This window comes from Gobius niger, assembly GCF_951799975.1.
Source record: "Gobius niger genome assembly, chromosome: 20".
Lineage (NCBI taxonomy): Eukaryota > Metazoa > Chordata > Actinopteri > Gobiiformes > Gobiidae > Gobius > Gobius niger.
This window is the reverse complement of record NC_136871.1, coordinates 9,596,224-9,620,635: the sequence shown is the minus strand read 5'-3', so window position 1 is coordinate 9,620,635 and position 24,412 is coordinate 9,596,224. Positions and strand designations below refer to the sequence as shown.

At 40.2% G+C, this 24,412-nt stretch overlaps 1 protein-coding gene across 1 annotated transcript in view; it reads right to left on the bottom strand.

Annotated features, from left to right (window-relative positions):
* The window catches only part of gli1 (GLI family zinc finger 1), a 91,535-nt gene extending 67,461 nt beyond the window's left edge, over nt 1-24,074 (bottom strand). Inside the window, exon 1 of the mRNA XM_079579216.1 lies at nt 23,949-24,074. The gene's annotated coding sequence lies outside the window, so the exon portion shown is untranslated. The remainder of the gene's footprint in view (nt 1-23,948) is intronic.
* Nucleotides 24,075-24,412: the final 338 nt, after the last annotated feature.

Below are 24,412 nucleotides of genomic sequence, written 5' to 3'. Positions count from 1 at the left end.
TTTCGTATAAGCCTGAGTGAAATGTGTTTGTGATCAGATCAATCAGAGAAATGTTGGGTCCTAAATAACATACTGCCACCCTAAAACAATATGATTTCTGTCTGATTGTATAAAGAATAGGGCTGGAACAATAAACTTTTGTCACGATACTGAGGGCCTGATACGATACATAGTGAGATACGATATATTCCGATGCAAGTCAAGATTCAATTCATAATTTTTCATTGTAACAAACTGCAATACTTCACGTTCGCCCTGAATTAATCAAATAAAAAAAACACAATTTGAGTTTCCAAAATGTATAAATTAAATACAAGTCAGTCTGATATTGATGAAAATATTTTTGACAAGTGCAAACGGCAGAAGCATTTTAAAAGTCTGTTTCTTTCGTTTAAACCAATCAGCACCAAATCTGGATTTAACACAACTATCTTTCGGTCAAAATAGGTTATAGGTTGTTTATATTTTTTTCTATAAGTCACTTTTATTTAGTATCAAAAGTATTACAATACATCGTTTCCGATACGTTACACATATCACAACAAATAAGTATTGCGATATATTTTATTATTATTATTATTATTATTATTAGGGCTGAAACAAAACAATATTTTGGTTCAGCCCTAATAAAGAACTAATTTTTTACTTGTATTATAATTTGTTGCATTTAATGACCCTCATTCTGGGTTTAGCTTGAGCCGTGAAGTTAGATTCCTTTCTATTTCTATTACAGCTGTTGTCATAGTAACGATAAACAAATGTCTAACTGTTGTTAGTACGATAAACCTACTGTCTCAAATTAAATGTCATTCCTCTTGTTCTTGCATCTTAAAGGGGCTAGATGCAAGTTTGCCATTTTATACTCACTACTGCCACCTCAGGCAGCTTCTATATTAAGCTTTAAGCTATTAAGCTTAAAAATGCATATAACTGAAAGTATTTTATCTACACTCTTGCCTCTTACTGTAATTGATTAATTCTATGTTGATGTTTTATTGATTGTATTTGTTTTCTTATATTTATGCAACTGTGAAGCACTTTGAATTGCCTTGTGTATGAATTGTGCTCTACAAATAAACTTGCCTTGCCTTGCCTTGTGCATGACGGCACTTCGGACCCGAATTAACACCATTTTGAGTGACAGTGCGGGATTTTAGAGGCAGTCTGGGCTCATTCTACACACATGTAGGGGGAGGAAAATACATAATTTTGACATTTTTAAACTCCGTATAGTCCCTTTAGGCCACAACGACCACATTTTTTAGCTGTAGTTTTACACTTATATTTATAAAGTAGTTTTAGTTTAATCTTATATCGCTTATTCACTTCCTGCCTACAGCTGATGTCACTGATGATGTAAGCAGCAAAAGGGTCTATATGTGACTAAAGTGGTGTATGACTGATTTTCCTTCAGGATTTAAAACATATATCACTCTATTTATCTACAGCAGTGGTTTCCAAAGTTTTAAGTAATTTATTATCATTCTTAATTGAAAACAGCATATATATGTAAATTGAGGTAGAAGAACCAAGTAAACCGTGTAAATACATTTTGGCTTGATATCGTCTATATTATTAATTTGTGTTCAAAGTGCGGGTCCTGGATCATCCACATGATGACTTTAGAGGTCATGGCCTGAAAGGTGGGATCCCCTGGCCCTGATCTACAGTTTGCAGTTCATTCCCACATGTTCATTCAGCGTCGTGTCTGGAGAGACCCTCTCCACTGGCCTGTTATTGGGGGTGGGGGGCAGGAAACAACGCCCCACCTCCTGTAATTAATGGGCACAATTATATCAATGAGGTGGGGTCTACACGACAGAGTGCTTCAAACGCAGCCAGACGTCCCCCGGGCCTGCTTGTAGTGAAACGCACTCATGTCGATCGTTCACTCTGGGGTCAGCGCCGCGACCAAGACCAGACCCTCTCCTCCCGCTCTTGTAAATAAAAACTTAATGGTTTACAAGCGCGGCAATAACCGTAATACCTTCAGAAAGCATTAGCGGCAAGTCACAGGAGGAAAACGATGCAGCAACTAAGTACTCATGTGACCGAATCAGATATTCTGAGAGGCTCTTACACATTTTTTGCCAACAAAAAAGCACAATATAGGATCTGTATCAGGCTATTTTAGCCATTCCAAAGTAAAGTGTAGGCAATTATATGATATGTTGTACCACTACCAGTATGGAGCACTAATTTAAGTATTTTCTGCAGCTATTAGGACGACAAAACACTCGGATTCAGTTAACTCCGCCCCCTCTTTTCGCTCATGCAACTTTTGTAGTAGTAGAAATATAAATACCACAGCAAAAAGTGATAAGTAGTTGACATCTGCAACACGGCTAACACACAAGCTAACACACGTTTTGATAGACTCACCACTCTCGTCCATCGGGTGTTTTTATTATGGGACTCGCATTGGTTATAAAAGTTAATCCACTTAGATTTTGGCCAAGGTTCACCAAAAGCATCAGTGACAGTCACAGACAAACACTATTTTGGCTGGTAGTCGCTGAATCCCGGAGAGAAATTCCAACTTCTGGTGAGAGGCCTCTTCTTTGGGAAGGTTGAATAAACTCCCCCCGTCCTTGCAGCCAAACACGCATCCGTAAGAAAAAAGAACAGGAATGTCCAGAGTAGGTTAGAAAGAGCTCCTTTTTCACAGCTTTCGGTGCAAACATGACATCTGTTCAGACGCTCAGGCGGTGCATTTGTTTTCTCTGTAGGGCCAGCACGGACACTTCGGACACTTCCATTTTTTTTCTTTTGACAGAAGTAATGAAAAAGCGTTTTTACAAATTAAAGCAGTACTAAGTAACGTGTTTACCTTAATAAATCCTTTCCTGGTGTCTCTGGACAGAAAACCATGTTTGCAACTTCACTGCCACTGGTCCGGAGAAAGCAATACACACTAATGGAATCACGAAGAAGAAGCTAACATGCTAACGGGCAAAGCTAACTGCGGGCTAGCGTCACTTTGAACAGTATTTACAGCCAAGTTTGAGTGAAAAAAAATATTTCCATTGTATAATTGGATGCACAGTAACCCTCTCTCCCTTCGCCTTTCCTGTCAGCGTAGTATTTACTCTCCAAGACAATTAATAAGTTAAAAAAATCTTAACTACTACACCTGCAGTTGCGCTTATGGCCTCTGGGGGAAGAGTCACTTAGTACTGCTTTAAAATCCGCCCGTAAGCACAGAATTAAGACATTACATTACAGACGTCGAGCACTTCTGTTCCGCTCTGACGACACAACTGAGCAAGTCAGTCGTTCTCCAGGAGAGGGCGGGAAAATAGTATTAAAATAGTAGTATAAGGAAATAGTATTACAACATGGTTAAAAGCTCCTAAAAGTCAATTTTGCATGATATAGGCCCTTTGATAAAAGTTTTAGTCATTCCTTTTTAACCTTTAGGTCCTGATTTACTGTTTGTTCAAGTCTTAAATCCAAGAGACAATGTTTACATTTAATGGCGTACATAATGGAATACGTAATATAAGATGCGTGCAACCGTAATCCCCAAAAAAGCAGAAAACATCAACGCTTTCAACCGTCGACGCAAAAATCCCCCTTCAAATCTAAAGCTGCAATCCATTTTCTTGTTGTCGTCGAGTGTGTGCAGGCATGAACACGTGTGCGTCATTGCGTTATCGCTCCCAACAACCTCCAAACTATGACAGTGCGGGGCTGATTTACATGCTGCTGATGTCATCCCTCTGAGCATTCAGGCCCCGCGCTGTTACAGAGGCACCGGAAACCTCCACCGCTCTCAACTCACGCCAGCGGACCCTAAACTAGGACACGACTCACCGGAAGAGCGGGCTGGAGATGTGAGCTGGAGGTCAATGGTGGGTTAGGGATATTCAAAAGGTTTGGCCCAATGAGTGGAATACTAAACAAGAAAACATCACACGTTCACTTTGAGTTCCCCCTAATACTTTAAAAAGCATATTCCAGTAACAAGAGCCACAAGTATACAATCAGTTTTAGTTTCTTGATTTATAGCAGTGTTATTTTGACACTTGGAGCCTCTTAACCCCCAATTTCACGGCTTAAAGATAAGATAATTCCTGCTCTAAAAATGGAGAATTTCACTCTCAAGAAACAGTCAGGGTGTGCAAAGAAATAAAAGGGTCTAATGTGCAAGCAATTAAATAGTAAATAAAGGTCTGTGTACAATTAATGCAAATAATGAAAAATAAGAATAAGAAATGTCAGCAGTGCAAATCTAAAAGCTTCTCGATTAAACTGATAGTAACTTTTTTTGTTTTGGCACACATTTAAAGGCACACCGCGGAACATTTTGAACTATACTGTTGCCGGCAAAACAAAACATGCTCCTAATGACCGGCTCAACACGGACAATGCTGTTGCTGCAGTGTGTCATAAAAGAATGGATTTGGATGAGGAACTAACCTGTTTGAATCTCAAATTCTGCTGCCTTTAGTCACATCTCCATGGAGACGAGCTGGAGACGCACCCACGGTAAAGTTTACAGTCACATCTTAGGAGAGGTGAGCCTCATAAATGTTTGTTTATACATTTATGAGGTATTTTGCAACGATGAAAATATCTGTCAGAAAATAAATGCTTGTATTTCAGTTTTATTTATTGGGGGAATTCTACGTGGTGTGGCTTTAAAGCGTTTTTGTCTCTTTATTTGCTGTGTTTTTGTCAGCTTTTGTTGCCTTCTCATCGCTTTTTCTTTGTTGCTTTTATGTCGTGTATTCGCCATGTTTTTGTTGCTCTTTTGTTGCTTCTTTGTTGTTTTTTTTACATGTTTTTGTCTGTCTTTTTACCATCACTTCTTTGCCGTGTTTTCGTCACATTTCTGTCGCTTGTTTGTTATATTTTTGTCGCTTTTTAATTTTGTCATTGTTGCCCTTCCAGCACGTTTTTGTTGCTCTTTCATCGCTCTTTTGTCACTTTTTTGTTGTGTTTTGTTCATTTTGACTTAGATTTTTAGATTTGGGTATGGCCAAACTGGAGAAAAATGTGCTCAGGTTCAGGTCGGGGTTAAAAAATTCAGATCAACGAGGGGGGAAAAAAAAAGTACTTTTGACATGGCTATAATATGTTACATAATATAACTAAAGATCTAACAAAACAGCATGGAAAAGTATGTATTCATTTCGATTTTGTTCAGCTTTTGTGGGAGAAATCTATTTGCACATTTGTCTGATATAAAACATAGTAACTCGAAACAGTGCAGGAGTACAAGGGCCTAAAATGAAACTCAAACCCTCAACACGAACTCCAACATTTCGGGCCGTTTGGTTTCATTGTGAACCGAACGCAGCGGAGGGAGTTTTTGAAAAGCATCCCCCCGACGCCGTGAATCCGCTCAATCCGAGGAGTGTAAACTTTGGTGGATCGTGGAATCGCAGCAGGGCAGGGCAGGACGGCACTTTTGAGCCGTAAATGTGTTCCAGCAGGAAAAGCCAAAGCGCGGCGCAGCAGACTGGAGTCGGCAACTTTCCCCTGCGCACAGCACCGCCTCCCCCCCTTCCCCCTCCCTCCCTCCCTCTGCAGCCCACCCAAGAAGCAGCCCATGGGCATAAATTTGAGAGGCTGCGGATTTAAAACAATCTGGATCTCTCTCTCCCTCTCACACACACACACACACACACACACACACACACACACACACACACACACACACACACACACACACACACTGCTCCAGCCTGTGCGGTACAGCCTTTTACTCACTGTACGCACCTCTTTCCAACTAAATTCCACTAGTAATGAAAATTCAAAGCGCTTTCTCACCAGGAGCCAGCAATATTATTTTTCTACGGCTGTGATAGTTCTTTGAGAGTATGAAGTGGATGGATAATGTTTTTGGCGGTGACTGCACTGCCATGTAGAACGCCGGATTCGCCAACGACGGTTTTCCCCGGACAAATGTCAAACGGCTGCGATGCCGCGGAGTGAAAAACAAATACTGAGAGTTCAGCGAAACAGCAGGACGGGTTTAAAAGTTCTCCAAAGAGATAAAGTCGTGCGAGTTTTGTCATAGAATAACTCCAAGGCATTTACCGGCATGGAAAATAAATAAATTCAAACGGTAGATCAAAGGTAAGTTATGGAAATATTTCCTTTTAGGGGGGGAAATTACACATTATGTGAAATGAATGAATGTGCTCTGTCTGTCAGCAACAAATGTTAATGTTCTGAAGAAGCTCAAGGGAATTCATCTCAGCCAAACAACAAGGTACACTGAGAAAAATAAAACATTGGCTTAATCTGCAAATTGTTTAGAAATCATTTACATCTGCATTTTACTAGTTGTTCATAATGATATATATTCATTAGTCCAAATATAAATGTTTCATCTGTAACTGTGAACATTTTAAATTGGTTCAACAAAAAAATGTTCGTGACTTGAATGTTCAAAGGTTAATTGAGTCAATTTAAAACTCTTCATTAGCAGATATGAGCCAATTTAAATTTTTTCATTGAACCAATGTACTTTTAATGGCTTAATCAATGCCATTTATTGATTTCATTTAAATTGATTAATTTCATTAAAACACATTTGGATTAATTTACTTTTTTATTGCCAAAGACATTGTATGTACAAATGCAGTAATGTAGGTACACAAACATTTCATACTTTCTAATTTTTCAATTCTTGGCTCAAGGTTCAAAAGCTGGTTAAACATTTTGAGAAAAGGTGTTAAAACTGCAGTATAATGTATTTAGCCACATTGTTATGCATTTTCAAACACTTGCACAGCAAAACTGGATGAACAAGAATTTTCCAAAAAAACAACAACTGTGCAGCCAAGATACAGCATACTAATCACTGCATCAGTCTCCCTGTGATCCGTGTTCATTTCTTGTTATCCAGTCCCATGAGTACCTTCAGGATGAATTCAACTGTGCGTTCACATTTCTTTGGGTACTTCATGTTGAGGCGTTATGAGTCCAAATTGCAAAGTCTTGAACCATTGAATGCAGATCTGTCACAATCTTCACGATGGGTGTTACGACGACTGCCATCGGCTCGTCCTCCACACGGAAATCTTGCTGAATCTGCAAAACATGAGGGGAATAACACATATTAGAATTTACAAATAATGCAATGATTTTCATGGCCGGGTCTAAACCCGGCTAAACTAAGCCTTAACCAGGTCAAACAGAGTCTGAATGAGCCACTGGTATTTTAACTTTGTAATTACAGTATGAGGGTTTTGTAAATAACATTACTGCAGCTGTAGATAACACTGAAAATACATGTATTAAAGGGGAGCTCTGAGAAAGTATGTAAGTAAGTATGTCCGCTCTCTAAATACCCAAATCAGTAATAAATGTGCACTTCATGTTAAACACAAACCAGAATCTTACAATATTTGAAATGTCGTTCATCTTCTCTTTCTATGAAAAAGCCTGATTTCCCCCATTTTGTAAAGTAAAGTTAGAAAATGATACATTCCTATGGTATTTCTTAATTAAAATATAAAGAAGCATATATATACACCAATTTTAGACAAAAGGACTGGCTCCAGTATTTGCATGATATTGATCTTTAGCAAAATTTCAGGTATTGCACAGCACTACAAGAGAACTAATTTTAGTTTTTGGGTAAAATAAAACCATAATTCTCCTGCAACTCTAATATCTTCAGCTTTCAGTTCATTTTCTAATATTTGGTCAATACCCTTATTCATTTATTTGTTTCTTTGACAGGGACAGTTCAAGAAAACATTGCCAACTCAGTGGCCGATGTTATGTACATAACATCCAAAGGCTTATTTGCAGATTTATTTCAAATGCATTATAGTACATGATTGGCTCTATATGGAGGGACTTCTGACTAGGTTCTCCAAGAGTCGCTGCTCTTCCTCTCTCGTTATTTCCTTGTCGGGGATTAGCAGTGTCTCGTCCAAATTAATGAAAAGCTCTAGATTCCATGGACAGTGAATTACCCATGAACAGTTGAAGGTACATGTTAAAACATTATGTTGGATGTAAATACTTGACCGAAGAAAAAAGTTAACCCTTAGCTTGAGCACAAAAACATCTACCACAATGGAACACTGACATGTCCTTCAGTGAAGCCTTTACATCCAGTATGTTTATAACACTGACTGACAGTAACTTACAGCCTGCCATGTAATCTAGAACTATTCATTTATTTGGATGAGACACTTTTAATCCACCTTAGGGAAATAATGGGAGAGGAAGAGCAGTGCCTCCCAGAGAGTCCAGTCTGAAGTCACGTGTCACTTGTGTGAATAGAGCCCATTGTCAGCTCGCACACTTGTCAAAAAAGATCCATTTATTATCTCTGATCAAATGTTAAACTACAAGATGCACACATGTTATGTAGGCCATTGATCAGGAACCGAGAGAACCAATAAAGAACCAATCAAATAGAGAAATGATTAATAGCATTGATGTTGCTCAAATCTGAACAGTTAAGTTTTGTAAATTATGTAAAATTGGCGGTTGTTAATACCATAATATAATAAGACATTTTACAGTAAGAGCACAAGCACTACAAAGACATGGTTATTTTCAAGCCCAGTCATACCTGATGTTCTTTAATGAGCGCGTCCACTGGAACAGCATCACTAACTTCAGTACACATGGTGTTGTGCACCTGCATCCAGTGTACCGCTCATGGAAGCCTGTAAAACAATTATTTTACTGTAAACAAGTATGTACAGACATTGTAGTAATTTAAATATATAGATATATTCTTGAAAATGTGCTGGTACAATAAGGTTGCATAACATTATGCCTTTCAAATAATGCATAGACCGACCTCCTCAAATGGAGATGACCAGCAAACAGGAGTCCTTGTCCTAGTGCTGGTGTCGGAGACGGCTCCTGTGCAGATGAGACACAGAAAAATACATTACTTAACTGTAAATGGTCTGTCATTTTTTCAGCAAATTTAACAGACTAAAATGCATATAGTCTTGTGAATTTAACAAATAAGTTAAGAAAAAAAGTGCAACGCATATTCATGCTAAAATTACAAAAAGTACACAATACAGAACAGCTGAACATTAATTACATTTGCTTGGTTCAGCTTTTTGAACAAATTATTTTACAAATGACTTTTTATGACTTTTTTATGACAGTCACTTTTGGAAGTTGGGTCAAACATTTTCTGTCCTTTAATTGTAATTACAGGTCATATAATAGTGTTTCAACGCGATCTCCTCGTTTAGGGGCTCGTCTGCCCCAAACAGTTGTTTATTATTTCATTCATGCTGCTCACTTTGCCCCTGTGGGGCAGCAGCAGCGGTGGAGGTGACCGGGGCGGAGGAGGCAGTGGGCGCGGTGATGTCGCTGCCGTTCGGAGGCGGCCAAGAGCGGAGCGGAGCTGAGCGAACAGGTGGAAGATGTTTCGTGTCGGGGCGCCTGTAGCCGCTGCATCACTCATCGACCCCGCGCACCTTTCCTCTCCCATGGCCCAGGAGAGCTGGCGCTGGGAACGTTCGGCCACGCTCACTGTCTGTTTCCCCAGAGCCGCGCGCTTAAACCCTTTCCCCGCAGGCCGCGCTCACGTCCCGGTCTGTCCCTGTGCCACTCCTATCTCCGCCCCACTCCAGCAGTCACGCTTGTTTCGCAAAATAAGCATGCACAACTTAAGCGCGAAGAGGAATAATAAAGAAAAAGAGTTCATGTTCTCTCCCATCGTTCTCAGTGAAGAGACGAACAAAGACTCGATTCGTTCGTGAACGTCACATCACTGGTTTAAGCGCTTGCAAAACACGTTAAGGAATAATATTCATGTCAGCTTAAAGCACAGTAAAGGTAGATAGTATTTATTTTATGCGAGTTGCATTTCAAAGTCCAGGCGATGTCACGACACAAAATGGCGGCTGCGCTTGCTTAACCCTCCTAAGTTAGTGTAATATCTAAATCATAAGGGTGCAATTGGTCAAAAATAAAACCTTCAACCAAATACTCATAGCCTACAATATTTTAGAGATTTGATGCACAATCAATTCATTCAGTTTCAGTGCCAAAACATGTTCAATTAAAATTCAACTTCAGGAGAATTCTATCTGACGCCTCTGTGCATACATACAGGACACATGTATTAAGTTTACAAGTCTAAATATGCTTTTAACTTACCTTTTCTCGCTGTAAAGTTCCAACAGTGGGTCTGGCCATATCTTGAGTGAAAAGGTCTTGGCCACATTTGAAATCTGGAACACGTGGTGTGTCATCTTCTTCAGCGTTAGTTGGTAGAGTCAAGTGCTGCGGTTGTCAGTGCTGCCCCCTGTGTTCGATGGCTCGACGAACGATTGTTCATTCGATCAATTAACTTTTATAAATAACTGTCAATTTGCAATAGACCATTAGCTGTACATACAAAAATGTATCAAAACACAATGTTCAATCTATATGGTTTTAATTGGACTAACCAATTTGATTTTCTTTATTTAAGCCAATAGCAAAGAACATATTGAATCAACAACAGCAGTGTTTTACTTTTTTCAGTGTAAAGCGACGGCATAAGACCACAGACTTCCAGCAGGATATTCTTTTTTTACCACTATCTTAACTAGGGCTGAACGATATGGACAAAATTTCATATCTCGATATTCATGACAGACATCTCGATATCGATACGATTAAACTATAGGTTAGCATTTTTCAGAAAAATGAAAACATAATACAAAAGAGTGCAGTTTTATTGCTGAAAATCTATATTGTTCATATCTTGCTTTTTTTGGATTTTTATATTTTGAATGTTCATATTAGGGCTGAAAAATATATCGTTATCGCATCGATATCGGGATATGAACATTCAAGATATTAATATCGAAAAAGCAACGATATAAACGATATAGATTTTCCTCAATAAAACTGCACACTTTTGTATTATGCTTTAATTTTTCTGAAAAATGCTTAGTTGTCATAATTATATTGTATTGTATCGATGTCGAGATATCCGGCATGAATATCGAGATATGAAATTTTGTCCATATCGTTCAGCCCTAGTTTATATCTCGATATCAATAACGATATATCTTTCAGCCCTACTCTTAACCGAGCTCTCATTTGAAAGCTAGGACCTACAAAAAGATGACATAAATGGATCTCTTTCCTTGCATTGTTGCCATGTTGTCGTCACTTTTTCAGGGTGTTTTTTACTGCTTTTTTGTCACATTTTTGACACTTTTTCAGAGGTTTTTGTCGCTTTTTTATTGCATTTTTGCCACTTGTTTTTTAACCTTTCAGTCGCTTATTTGCTACACTTTTGTCTTTTTTTTTGTCATGTCTTCACCACATTTTTGGTCACACGCTCACTGCTTTTGTGTCTTTTGATGCTTTTTTCAAGAAGCTTTTAGATATGGTAAAGCCGAACTACAGATAATTGCACCGGGTTAAAGTCAGGGTTTAAGAGATTAAATAATACAAAAAAACATTAAAGGGCCTAGATGCAACTTGGCCTTTTTACACTCACTACTGCCACCTCAGGTCATACGTGTAACTGCAGCTTCTATATTAAGCTCGTGCATGACGGACCTGAATTAACACCTTTTTGAGTGACGGTGCAGGATTTTAGAGGCAGTTGTGGTGAATTTCTACACATTTGGACATGGCTGGAACATGTAGGGGGAGGAAAATACATAACTTCAACATTTTTAAACTCTGTATAGTCCCTTTAAGGAGGAATACAAAGGAAAATGTTTTGTGTGGAGTTGCGTTCATTGTTGTTGAAGCCGAGGTTCATTTTAAAATATCTAGATCTGGTGAACCAATTTAGAAAAGCTATTGACTTGTTTTTTTAAGATACAGTACTTGGCCTGTATTATTGGACAAGACGGTTCAGAGAGACGGAGAGTGAAGAGCTGTGACTGAAAAGGAAACCATCAGAGTCATACAAGATCTACAACAACAAATCAAGGGCAAAATCACCACTTTAGTTCAGATTTTCCGCCCCCTTTTCCTCTCACTCACACTCTTCCACAGACGGGACAGTTCCGACAAACGCCGGGCCGTAAATCTGCGCAGTTTGACGGAGGGCGGCGTTACCTCTGACCCCGCGCTGATATTGGTGTCGGCGTATCGGTGACGAGGACGCCTGGATTTGGCCGGAGCGGTAATAAGTCATGTAAAGAGTGTCAGCGTGCATGTGCCCACTTCCTGTTATGGCATTTGATCTGGTTAACGTGGCACAGGCCAGCCACTCCAGCTCCTCACGACTGACAGCTCACACACACACACACACACACACACACACGCACACACACACACACACACACACACACACACACACACACACACACACACACACACACACACACAGGCAGGAATAGAAGCAGGCGAGGGAGACAAGCAGGCTCCACGCGGATACGAATGGAAGAGGGGGGAAAAAAACGATAGAAGCACAATACCATCTAAACAGAAAGCCCTCATTTTGTGCCTGCGGCTCTCACGGGCCGACCACTTTAATCCGTTTCTCATAAACAGCCGTTATAAAGCAACAATGTCACTGCGGTAACCGGGTTTGGCCGAGCGATTGTTTTAAATCTTTGTATCGGTATCATGGAAATATGGATCAATCACGCAGAACAGGCAATGTCAACAGCGCAGTGTGCCAGAGCAATGAAAAGCTACAAATGACGACAACTGGAAATGTGAAACCACTTCATCGATTATTACCAGTGAGATAAGTGCATTTTACTTTAGCAAATAGTACTTTTCAGTCGTTAAAAACAATTGGCAGGCTTTGATTTCATTAGTAGAAATCTAAATGAAATTATAAACAAACATTCTTAAAGCCACACCGCGTAGAAATTCACCCAATAAATAAAATTGAAATACAAGCATCTATTTTATGACAGATATTTTCATCATTGTACAAAACAAACATTTATGAGGCTCATCCCTCCTGAGATATGACGGTAAAATGTACCAGGAGTGAGTACGTCTCCAGCTCGTCTCCATGGAGATGTGACTAAAGGCAGCAGAATTTGAGATTTAAACAGGTTAGTTTGTCATCCAATTCTGTTTGTTTCTTAACCACTGCAGTAACAGCATTTTCTGTGCTGAGCTGGTCATTAGGAGCATGTTTAGTTTTGGCGGCAACAGCATAGTCCGAAACGCAGTGTGCCTTTAATCAAAAGACGTTTTAAAATTCTACTTTCATTTTGTAATGTTTGTTTAGAGGCTATTAACTAAAAGATAGCACTGAAATAACAGTGTGGTAGTAAGGAAAGGACTTTATTTGTAGAGCGCCTTTCACAGATTCAGATTCATTTTATTAGCCATTTGCAGGAAAATCAAAGTGTGATGTCATTGTCAAGACATGTAAGATACAATATAAAAACAAACAAACAAATGCCACATAAAAAGCTTAAGGATAAAACACTGTACAATAAAAGTCCATACAAAGAAAGTGCCTTACAGACATGGTCATAAAGCGCTTTACATTCACTCCATACTCTGTGGTGGTAAGCTACATAGCACATCATTCATCCAAGCCTATTGTACATGTTTTTAGTGGTAGGGGAAACCGGTCTACCTGGAGGAATCCTACGCAGACACAGGGAGAACACACAAACTCCACACAGAAAGGCCCCATCCAGGTGGGAATCGAACCCGGGACAATCTAGCTGTGAAGCAAGAGCGCTAACCACTGCACTAGTACTTCCAGTATTAATTACCAAAGAAGTAGTAGCAGTGATATACTATATTATAGTTATAATGAGTGCAACGGTAGAAGAAATATAAACAGAATTAACAACAATAGTGATGTGCATGACATATGCTGTGAACGATCATATGTTGCTCAGTGAAGCTGCTGCAAATTGGGCTTTATTCGATCTTATGCTGATGCCTCTCAGCTTCAGAGCCGGACTGATGATGGCTGTGACTATATGCTCTTTGTCCCAAACCCAATAGTTGTCTTACTGTGTTTTTTTGTTTTTGCTTTATTGCATCATGTGTGGACAACCTGCTGCGTAATAATTTCCTATGGGACAGTAATAAAGTTGAACCTTGAATGTTATTAGGTTTATTCTTAATACATTTTTCCTTAATCCATTGGCCAGTAGGGGCTGCATAATATTGACAAAACCTGCGATATGTGATGCGGGTTTGCAATATTGTAATAACGATACATTATTGCGATGCTTTACTAAACATGGTATATTCAATTTCATTTAAACACAAATCATGTGTTTTTAAGTAACTTGTTTAAAATCATGACTTCAAGAAACACTAAATCCACAAAAAGTAGAACTAATTGAACCAAATAAGGAAAATTATAATTAAAACTGAGCTTCTGTACATTTATACGTTTCATGCATCGTTTGTGTTTGGCCTATTCATCAAACACGCAATAAATCGCAGTCAGTTTGAAGACATCAGTGATTTCGTGATATATTCTTACAATACAGGTAATGCCATTTCTTTTTTTTGCGACATATGCTGTGAATGATAAGTGGGGAATGGTTTTACCGCCTCCCCTAGTCCCGTGTGTTGATGAAGACTTCAAACACAGAGGAGAAAATAAAACATCCTCGGTTTCCTCCCGCGCGGACAGTACGGTCGACCCACTGCGCCGCCGCTTTCACCTGACATTTTTAGAGTCGGGAACGTCACACGGAAGCGGACTGTAAACCTGTGCTGCAATTACACAGATGATGATGATGATGATGATGGTGATGGCAGCGACCCAATGCACAGTAACCGTGGCAACGAGCTGCAATAATAAACACCGCCCCCTCGCCACTTTCTGCCTGACGACCGAACCCTCTGTGAGTCATCTTCTGCTGCTCTCTCTCTCTCTCAAATGCTCAGGTATGAGTTAGTGATGCCATACTTGACTATTTTTGTTTCCAAATGATGAAACAATGGAAGGAGCGCGTGGATTTGAAACTGCAAGTCCCGTTTCCAAACTCTAACTTTCCCCACACATTTGAGAATGAGTTTATAACATGTTTCACCATTTTCAGAGAGCATGAAGTTCACTATCGATGAGCGTCTTTGTAGTTCGATGCACAGCCGTCCTTTTTCTACAGATGAGAATATACAAAGTACAAAACAACCTAAAAGTATGCAGGATTAAGACGGGTCGAGGCCAGCCACATTGCGTGTAGTTTACGGTTCATACTACAAGAAGAAGCAATCATTATCCAATAAAAAATACATTATTTCAACCTCAAGCACCATTATCCTGAACAGACTGTTTCATACTCCAAATGTAGCAGCCGCTTGTTAACGCTCGCCAACAAATACTGACAGACGGCAACCACAAAAGTTACGACAGTCTTTCTTTGTGCAGTAAAATACACTCATAATTATCACTGTTAACTAGGGCTGTCATGATAATTACTATATCGACTATTGTTCAATAAAGATAAACGATATTTTTGGGCTTGATGTTTATCGTCTGTGCATTTATGAGCATTTACCCCCTATTCTTTCTTTGTTAAACGTAGATTTTTAACTGAAGCAAATTGAGTTTCATTATATTTCATGTTTATTGCAACTTGTGTGGTATTTTAGGATATGATTAAGAACAAAGGTTTACTGTATTATCCAGTATCGTTCGAGTCAAAAACATCGTTTATCGCGATACTTTCCTGCCGCCATATATATCGAACTTTAAATTTGTTACCGTAACAGGCCTAGCGTTAACATAGATCCTCACTCAGATGAACGTTACAAGCACTAATTTATGCGATGTACAAAGTTACACACGGCAAACTTTGAAACAAATCATAGAAAATGTGTATCTGTAATAGTTGTTGCAATATATGCTATATGTGCGATTTTATTTATTCCATGTACATGTAGTTAAATTCCAAATAATTCATTTCAATCATGCGCAACACCTTGGAAGCTGTTGAAGTGTTTGTAAAATACACAATAGGAATAAAGTGGATTGTATCAAAGTATTAGGTAAGAGGAAAAATACGGTAGTCAATAATAGGGCTGGGTACAGTTCATTCTTTTCTACACCAGTACTTTAAAGCTGAACTAAGTAACTCATGCCCCTAGAGGCCATAATGTGTTGTAGCATGTTGCTGTTCTTTACTCATTAATTGTCCGTGAGAGTAAATACTACGCTGACGGTAAAGACAAAGGGAGAGAGGGGTATTGTACATCCAATTACACAATGGAGATATTTTTTTTTCACTCAAACTTGGCTGCAAATACTGTTTAAGTGATGCTAGCCCACAGTTAGCTTTGCCCATTAGCCTGTTAGCTTCTTCTTCGGGATTCCATTAGTGTGTATTGATGGCTTTGACCCGGAGACAGGAAAGTTGCAATTGTGGTTTTCTGGCCGGAGACACCGGGGGAGATGAAAGACGCCCCAATCATCCCATCAACACTTGTATTACCCCCAGAGGGACGACGGAAAGGATTTATCAAGGTAAACAAGGTAAAACTTTTTTAACAAAACTCGGTTTTCGACAATACCTGAATGCAACTTTTCCCAGATACTTTTCCCAGTACCTATACTAAAATATGTGTCATCTAGAACAAGAAAACAGAACAATCATCTGTGGAAGAACTGCAAATTCATAATATTAGGAACATCAAGAAATGTATGAAAATTGGGGAATACTTTGGAAAAATTTGGAAGAAATTGTGGCAAAAAATTGAGGAAAAAATTGAGAGTAACTTGGGGGAAAATTGAGGAAAATTTGAAAAAAACGGGTGAAATAAGGAAAATATTAGTAATAAAAATGAACCAAAATGAAGGAAATAAATTTGCAAACCCAGAAAAAATTGGGGTAAAAATTATTTAAAAAATTGTACACAAAAATGGGAAATATGGGGAAATCATTGGGCAAAAAAAAAAAAAAGAGAGTCTTTAGTGCCGTCCCTGGACCAACAGCATCAAAACTTGGATCTAACGATTTAAAATTTTCTTTCGGTTCCTGTTATCAATACTTTTATTTTTTCCACACCGCTAGTACCTAAACCCTGTTCCGACAACAGACTGGTGACGAGTCAATAGTCACCGGGGAGTTGTGAAGTTTTCTCAAAAGCAACATTTTACACTCTTACAAACTGAGCTCCGTATAAACGCATGTGTCTGCAGAAACTTTAACTCAGGAATTAGCCAAAATAGTAACAGATGATTTATTGCCGTCGAAGGGTAATTGTCGAGCCTAAGTTTGGAGAGCCTTTCAGAGTTGGCATTGACTTCAAACATTTTCCCCTCACGTAATAGGAAAATTATAGGTATGGTTGCAAATTAGTATTACATAAAACAACAATAAACCTCCCCTGAAATACACCGAAAAATTATGCCGGTTTTAAAATATTGTGATAATTTCTGGTTGAATTGAGAAAGCTGCGTGGAGAGTGACTTTGCCGAATTTCCCATGACTGCAACATTTCCCACTCATTATGTTTGGCCTTTGACTGACTCGATTCAAGCCCTAATGCTTTTGGCCTCTGGTGTCAAACCCCTGCTTAGTAACAGCCCCCTCCCTGCACCCAACTTAAGCACCGTTACATGGATTCAGAAACTTAATCAAACTGATCTTAACAGGATGTATTCATCAGCACATTCCTATTAAATATCATAAGATACATTTAAGAGGATGTTCTACTTCTTCTCCCTTGATGTTTCCAGTTTGCAAGCCGAGATCTAGCTTGAAATCACATGCCCTCCAATTGACCATATTCTTTGACTGCAGTAATTGTGGGGAAAGTGGTTTGCTCGTGGACACAACAATAGTATGTGAGGCAGCTTGGGTGGATTTGCTTGATTGATTACTTTTTAAATAACAGATAAACGATATATTTTTGGGCTCGATATTTATTGTCTGTACATTTATCAGCATTTCCCTCCTATTTATTCTTTGTAAAACTTTTACGTAAAGAGGCTAGGTGCAAGTTGGCCATTCTATGCTCACTACTGCCACCTCAGGTCATACGTGTAACTGCACCTTCTATACTAGACTCATGCATGACGGCACTTCGGACCCACAGTAACACATTTTTTGAGCGACAGTGCAGGATTAGAGGCAGTTGTGGTGAACAGGTCTGAGCTCATTATACACCTTAAGACATGGCTGGAACATGTAGGGGGAGGAAAATACATAATCTTAACATTTTAAAACTCCGTATGGTCCCTTTAACTGAAGCAATTTATATTTTATGTTTATTGCAGCTTGTGTCGTATTTTAGGATATGATGCACTTTAAGAGCAATGTTTTACTGTCACTGGCAAAACTTCACTGATTTGATGTTTGATCAACCTCGGTTTTCTTTTCTCTTCATCTTAAAGCTGGAGTACCTGACTTTTTGTTGTTGTAGAGTAAATTTATGTTTTCCACCACAGAGTATGTTGTTGCATTGTCTTCACCTGAACATTTGTTGAGCATTAGAAAAGTAGAATCGAAGTGAGTGTGATTTATTTTGGGGGTATTTTAATTTAGTTTTAATCTTAGTCTTTTGACGAAAATGTAATTTGACTCGTGATTTAGTCCAATGATTCTCTTTAAATTTGAGTCTAGTTTTAGTCGACGAAAATTAAGACAAATTTAGTCGACTTTACATTTATAATATTTATTATAATCATACTTAAATCAAGGTCCTCTGCTTCATGGAACTTCTCCCACATGAACAAAGCTCCTTTCCTGTTCCTTTGGCACTGATTGTAAATTATTTGATGCTCTTTCAAACTGTCGGTGGAAGTTTTTGGATGATTTAAGTCTCTTCTTTTCATTTTTATTTGGTCATATTTTAGTCGACAAAAATATCTGGACATTTTAGTCATAGTTTTAGGCTCATGAACAACTTCTAATTTAGTTTTAGTCAGCAAAAATATTACTTTGACTAAATATTTTAGTTGACGAAATCAACACTGCTGCGCACGGGTGTGAAACATGCAAATAATTGCTTTGCTTGAACAATTTGGATATGCAGGAGGGATTGTGAGAGCTAGAAATCAGGTAACACAGCTTTAAACAACATGAAGAGTAAACTGATCATGACTGCATTTCCCTCCTGAACCATTTAACAACATTTCCATTCAATTCCTGAAAGTCCAAACTCCACAACAGACGATAATTGCCACCAGATTAGCTATATAGCCACCACAATTTGATCACAATATGATCAATTGCCCTATAGGAGCCCGGGAGGGAATAACGTGAGCTTTATTTTCAATACAACGACACCTCCAGATTGTTCATCAGAAGAAATGATGATCATTTGTTTGAACTACAACTGTCACGTGCTAAAAATGCCTATAGATCACACAGAGACTCAAAAGTTTAAAGAATCAATGCAGCTCGGTTCAATAGTTTGAAAACAGGCACCACCTCAATCCGGTGAACCCAAAATAACCTCTGAATACCAATCCCTGACAAGCAGCAGCCCATCTAAAGTCTGCAGTAAAAAAAAGTGGAAGAAGAGAAGAGAGAAAGGAGACACTGGATAAAGAAGTGTGTCCCTTGGAGCATCCTAAGCCCCGTCCCGTCCCTATCCCGCGTCCCACTGTCCTGTTGCGAGCCAAGGCCAGCACAGACAGACAGCTGCTATTAAACCCTGATTGTTTCTGGTTCAGTGGGTGTGAAAGGGCCTGATTGAGGGACTGTGATCCCAGTGAGGGTGGTCCGAGGTGGGGAGGGGGTTGTAAGGTGGGAAGAGGGGGGTGGGGGGTGGGGGGGGGTCAGCAGAGGGATTGCAAGGCGTCACGTGACACTGGTTCCTTGCTGAGCGGACCAAAATGGAATCTGGACAAAAACACGCCACTGGTTGCTGCCTGCCGCCATCATGTGACCTGAACGTGTCCCCCCCCCGCCCACAGATCGATCATGTTGGCCGGGGTTAGATCGTTTTTAATAAGCAATATTGTAATGTGGGGACAAAGGCGCAAAAGTGCAAAAGTAGTGGGTCAGTGAAGCCAATTCTCAACTCTAAGTTAGGCTTAAAGCAGGATGCCCTTCCAGAATGTAACTGTGTATATTTAATATGGGATTAACACCAGAACTGTCTGCAAATTGAGATTTCGACATCTTTACTTTCTGACCTTTGATCAGCACTGGGTTAAATATAAGCCTTGCCTTGCCTTGCCTTGCCTATAACTCACCTGTAACAAATTATCCGTGTCTTAATGGGGTCTTATTATGTACAAATCCTGATAAACTTGTGGTTTAGATCAGGGGTGTCCAAACTTTTTTCATGGGGGGCCACATATTGGAGCGTACACGGGGTAAAGGGCCATGGGTCGGTGGTTAGTTCCACGAAACCTTCGAGTAGCAGAGGTTTAAATTGTGCCTCATGCCTTTATTTATGCTTAAAACCTTAATGCCAGCTCTGTCTCACAATAAAATGCTAGTTGTTAGGTTAGAATTGTGTAGAATTATTACATATTAAATAAAAAGGACCATCTCTGATGATGTGAACCGATTCAGCAAGCAGCCCGAGGGCCACCAAAAATTGGTCTGAGGGCCACATTTGGCCCGCGGGCCGCACTTTGAACACCCCTGGTTTAGATCTTCCTAGACATCTAAATTGGAACATATGTGATTTTTGTATTGTTTAGCACTTCATATTTCAATCGTCTCTCTATTGTTAAAGCAGATTAGAACTAAGTAAGTCGTGCCCCTTGAGGCCATAAGTGCCACTGCAGGTGTCGTAGCATGGTACGTTTGATAAATGTCCGTGAGAGTAAATACTACGATGATAGAAAAGAAAAAGGGAGAGAGAGATATTGTACATCCAATTACACAATGGAGACATTTTTTTTTAGTCAAACTTGGCTGTAAATACTGTTTAAGTGGTGCTACCCCGCAGTTAGCTTTGCCCGTTAGCCTGTTAGCTTTTCTTTGTGATTCCATTAGTGTGTATTGGTGACTCCGACCCGGTGGCAGGAAAGTTAAGGTAAACTTAGCACTGCTTTAATTCCACTAATTGTGTTTAAAGGTAAGGTATAATTTACTGTCACACAAAAGGGAAATTTGTCTTTGGTATGTGGTTCACTCACTGCGGTTACACAGAGGAAGAGAAAGTGCCTAGTCTGACTAGAACAGGATTGCCCAAACCCATGTAAACCCAGGGGATTCGATTGTGGTGAATGCGATCCGACTTTCCCCTGAGCCGATCGGCGACCTGCCTGGGCTGTTTGCGGTCAGATTGGAGCAACATGTAACTGTCTAGTCAAATCAAAGAGTACTGGATTTGCCTTAAGTAACTCCGCATGCTGCCCCTGCCACAGCTTTCATGAAACAATTCACAATAAAGCAGTCTTAAAAGCACATGTTAGCAACAAGATTTTCACAAAGTATAAACTGATCTGGATTATGTGAGGTTCTATAAACAAATGTCAATCTCTCTGTTCTAGACTGGCTTATCACTGCTGATATCGGCCGTGATAAAGTCACCCAAACAGGGGATGGTCTTTTCCTCTCTGCTCTATTTGTTTTAGGGGGTATTCCCATTCGAAGCCTTTTGGCCCGAGCACACTTCATACACCGCAGCCAGAACAAGGAAGCACCCTGTGGAGCCTTTCACACCTCACCGTGGACAAGTGCGCTTTCCTCATCCTACGGCAACTCAACTTTTAAGGCCCTGGGTCAGTCAGGCCTCACTCAAATATGTGTGTGTTCATGCATTACTTTGCTCTTCGTGCTCTTCCTCCTTACAACTCCATTACGGTCAAGGTGATGAGGGTTAAAGTGATAGTCTGTAAGTTTGCAAAGTGAGGAGAGATAGAGTGAAAGTTAAAAGCAAAACAATCAAATTCCTCCCCTCTTTGATCAGAAAGCCTGTCTTAGTTTGCAAAATGAGGAGAGCAGGATTTTCAAAAGTTAACGATCAAGCTCCTCCCCCTCCCTCCCTGATTGGACCCGACAGGCTGGTTCACAAAAAAAGCTCGTCTCATTGGTCAACGTGGGAGGATACTACACTCTGATTAGTTGCTGAGATCTGGGAAGAGTGGACCTTACAAAAAATAATAAATATATATTATTACTTCATCAAAATGCAAGACCAGGTGGTTAATTTTGCACATTGTATAACATTTGTAAACATGTAGACTTCCAGACTATCACTTTAAGTATAGCCACAGTTTGTGCATGAACTAGATCAGATTTAGCAATTCATATTTCAATCTTCTCTCAAATGCTCCTCCTGGATTATCCCGAAATTGTGCAGCCCTAGCAAGTAACTGCACTAAAGTTGTAAATCTACTGAATAACGGGTTTATCTGAGCCCTTTACTATTAGTACTGTGCCTAGAAGAATCTATTATCCTCACAAAACTGCTTCAGCTGATTATTGACACTTGTAATTAGCCCCTTTTCTCTCCGACTAAGTTACCCGTTTAGGACCAGCTTGATAAACCGCTCTCATACGGTTGCTAATATCCCGTGTTTGCCTGTGATGATTCTCTCTTTCTGTGTGAGAGCCTGGGTAAACAGACTGTGCGTTTGTGTGCTCACCACTTCTCACTGTCACTGTGGAAGAAATAAGGCTTTGGTTAGTCCATTGAGTCCGGTGTTGACGCTCTTTAGTCCCGACACAACCGCCGCGTTAAGAGCCGCCGCTAATCTCAGATACGTGCTCCTTCTGCAGAAATACTTTCATTGTTTCGCCTCACGATGAGACCTAGATCTGCAAGTGTTTGAAATATACAGCAATGTGAAGTGAAAAAGAAGGTTTGCAAAAGTCGATCAATGGATCAAACATGCACACTTCACAAATCCAAACGACTAGACCACTGCAAAGTCACTCGTATATTTCACAAAGCTAAATATAAAGTGCCCTAACCTGCAATCAAATGTTCTAGTTCAGAAGTAAATGCACTTTCCAATGAGAGACACAGGCATTAGGTCACAATGATGAGCAATCTCCCAAAGCGAGTTTGTTCTGCAGCTATTTTCACACCAGATGCCCTTTCTAAAGCAACCAGTCCAACAATCTACCAAACAGCAATCCATTTACTGTACACACACACACCAAAAAATAAAAAACTTTGCACAATTCATGTCCACTCTTTGTCCTGGGCTGGGGCCGTTGTTTGTGGGTGTCCTGAGAGAAACTCACATTTGGTAAAGATATTGGCACCTCAAGTATGTCAGGTTACAAGAAACAGCTGTTCCCGGGTGGCCCAGCGACCCTGGGCCGCTTGAGCCAGATGATTTCAAAACTCGCTGGCAGCAGTGAGCACGAGCCCTGACCGAGCAGTATACAAGCATGGAGACCAGACAGGGGGGGGGGATAACACCACACGACATGACCCGCTACCAAAGAATCTCAATAACAATCACCTTTGAAACGATATGGGTAAATTAGCCTATATGGAGGTGGCCATAGCATTCAGATTGGCAATAAATGATCCAAAATGGTTGGTTTGAGCTTTAGTATTTCATTCTAACAACTGATGTGCTACCAATAGACTATTTAAGTTGAGGTATAGGGACTACCTTCAAGTTAATACACATTTATGACAACAACAACAACAACAACATTTGGAAATAGGCCTGTGGTTCTTAAACAGTGGTTCATGCACCACTTGAGCCTCTTCGGGTTTTACTCAGGGTCATCTGCAATTCTTGACTTTGCTCATTTTATTAGAGATGATTTTGCTCATGCTCTAGAAAGTTTGGTAAAGACATGGATAGTTTGCACCCAGATTTGGTCAAATTAAAAGGTCAGACCCTATTGAGACCAGTTCATCCCGAGTTCGTCTTGATCCAGGCCCGGTGGTGCTCTGAAGGTGAAGTACGTTATGAACCACTAACATAGGCATAATAACTTGACTGAATTAATAGGCGTTCATGACCCCCGGTTTGACACCAAAAGGTCACCCAATCCCTTCAGCAAATGGGAAAAGGGCAACCATCACCAAAACTGAATTGTATTTCCATCCAGCCACAGCTTCGACATATTTCAGCCCCAACAATACTTTTTTTTTTTACTCCAGGGTGCAAATATATCAGCTAGTGCGCACACGTGATTCCACAGACACCGCTCCGAGCCACTTACCTCAGGTTCATGCAGCGAGATCGCGCATCAAACTTTTCGGACTCGTTTCCCAGAATCCGCGGAGGAGCGCAGACGGGATCCTCGCGCTGTGAAAGTTCCCAGTTAGGACCCCCACCTTCCTCCTCTCTCTCCCCCCCCCACCCCAGACTCTGTCCCCCGTCCTTCGTCCTCCTCGTGCGGTCAGATGGGGATGAAACACGCCGCTTTATCCTCGCTTCACGCGCGTTTCATTTCCACCGTTGTGTGTTTTTTGTTGTTGCGCGCGTGTGTCACTTTACGCGGACGGCGACCGAAGAGAAGTCCATGTTCTTCTCCGGAGTCCCGCACAGCGCCCTGGAGTTGTTCAGCCAATGCGGGAATGCTGCACCCCCTGCTCCCCCTCCTCCCTCCTCCTCCTCCCTTTCTCCTCAGTCTGTGGACCACCCCGAAACAGGAAGTTCACTTTTTGTTTTTCTTAAAAAAAG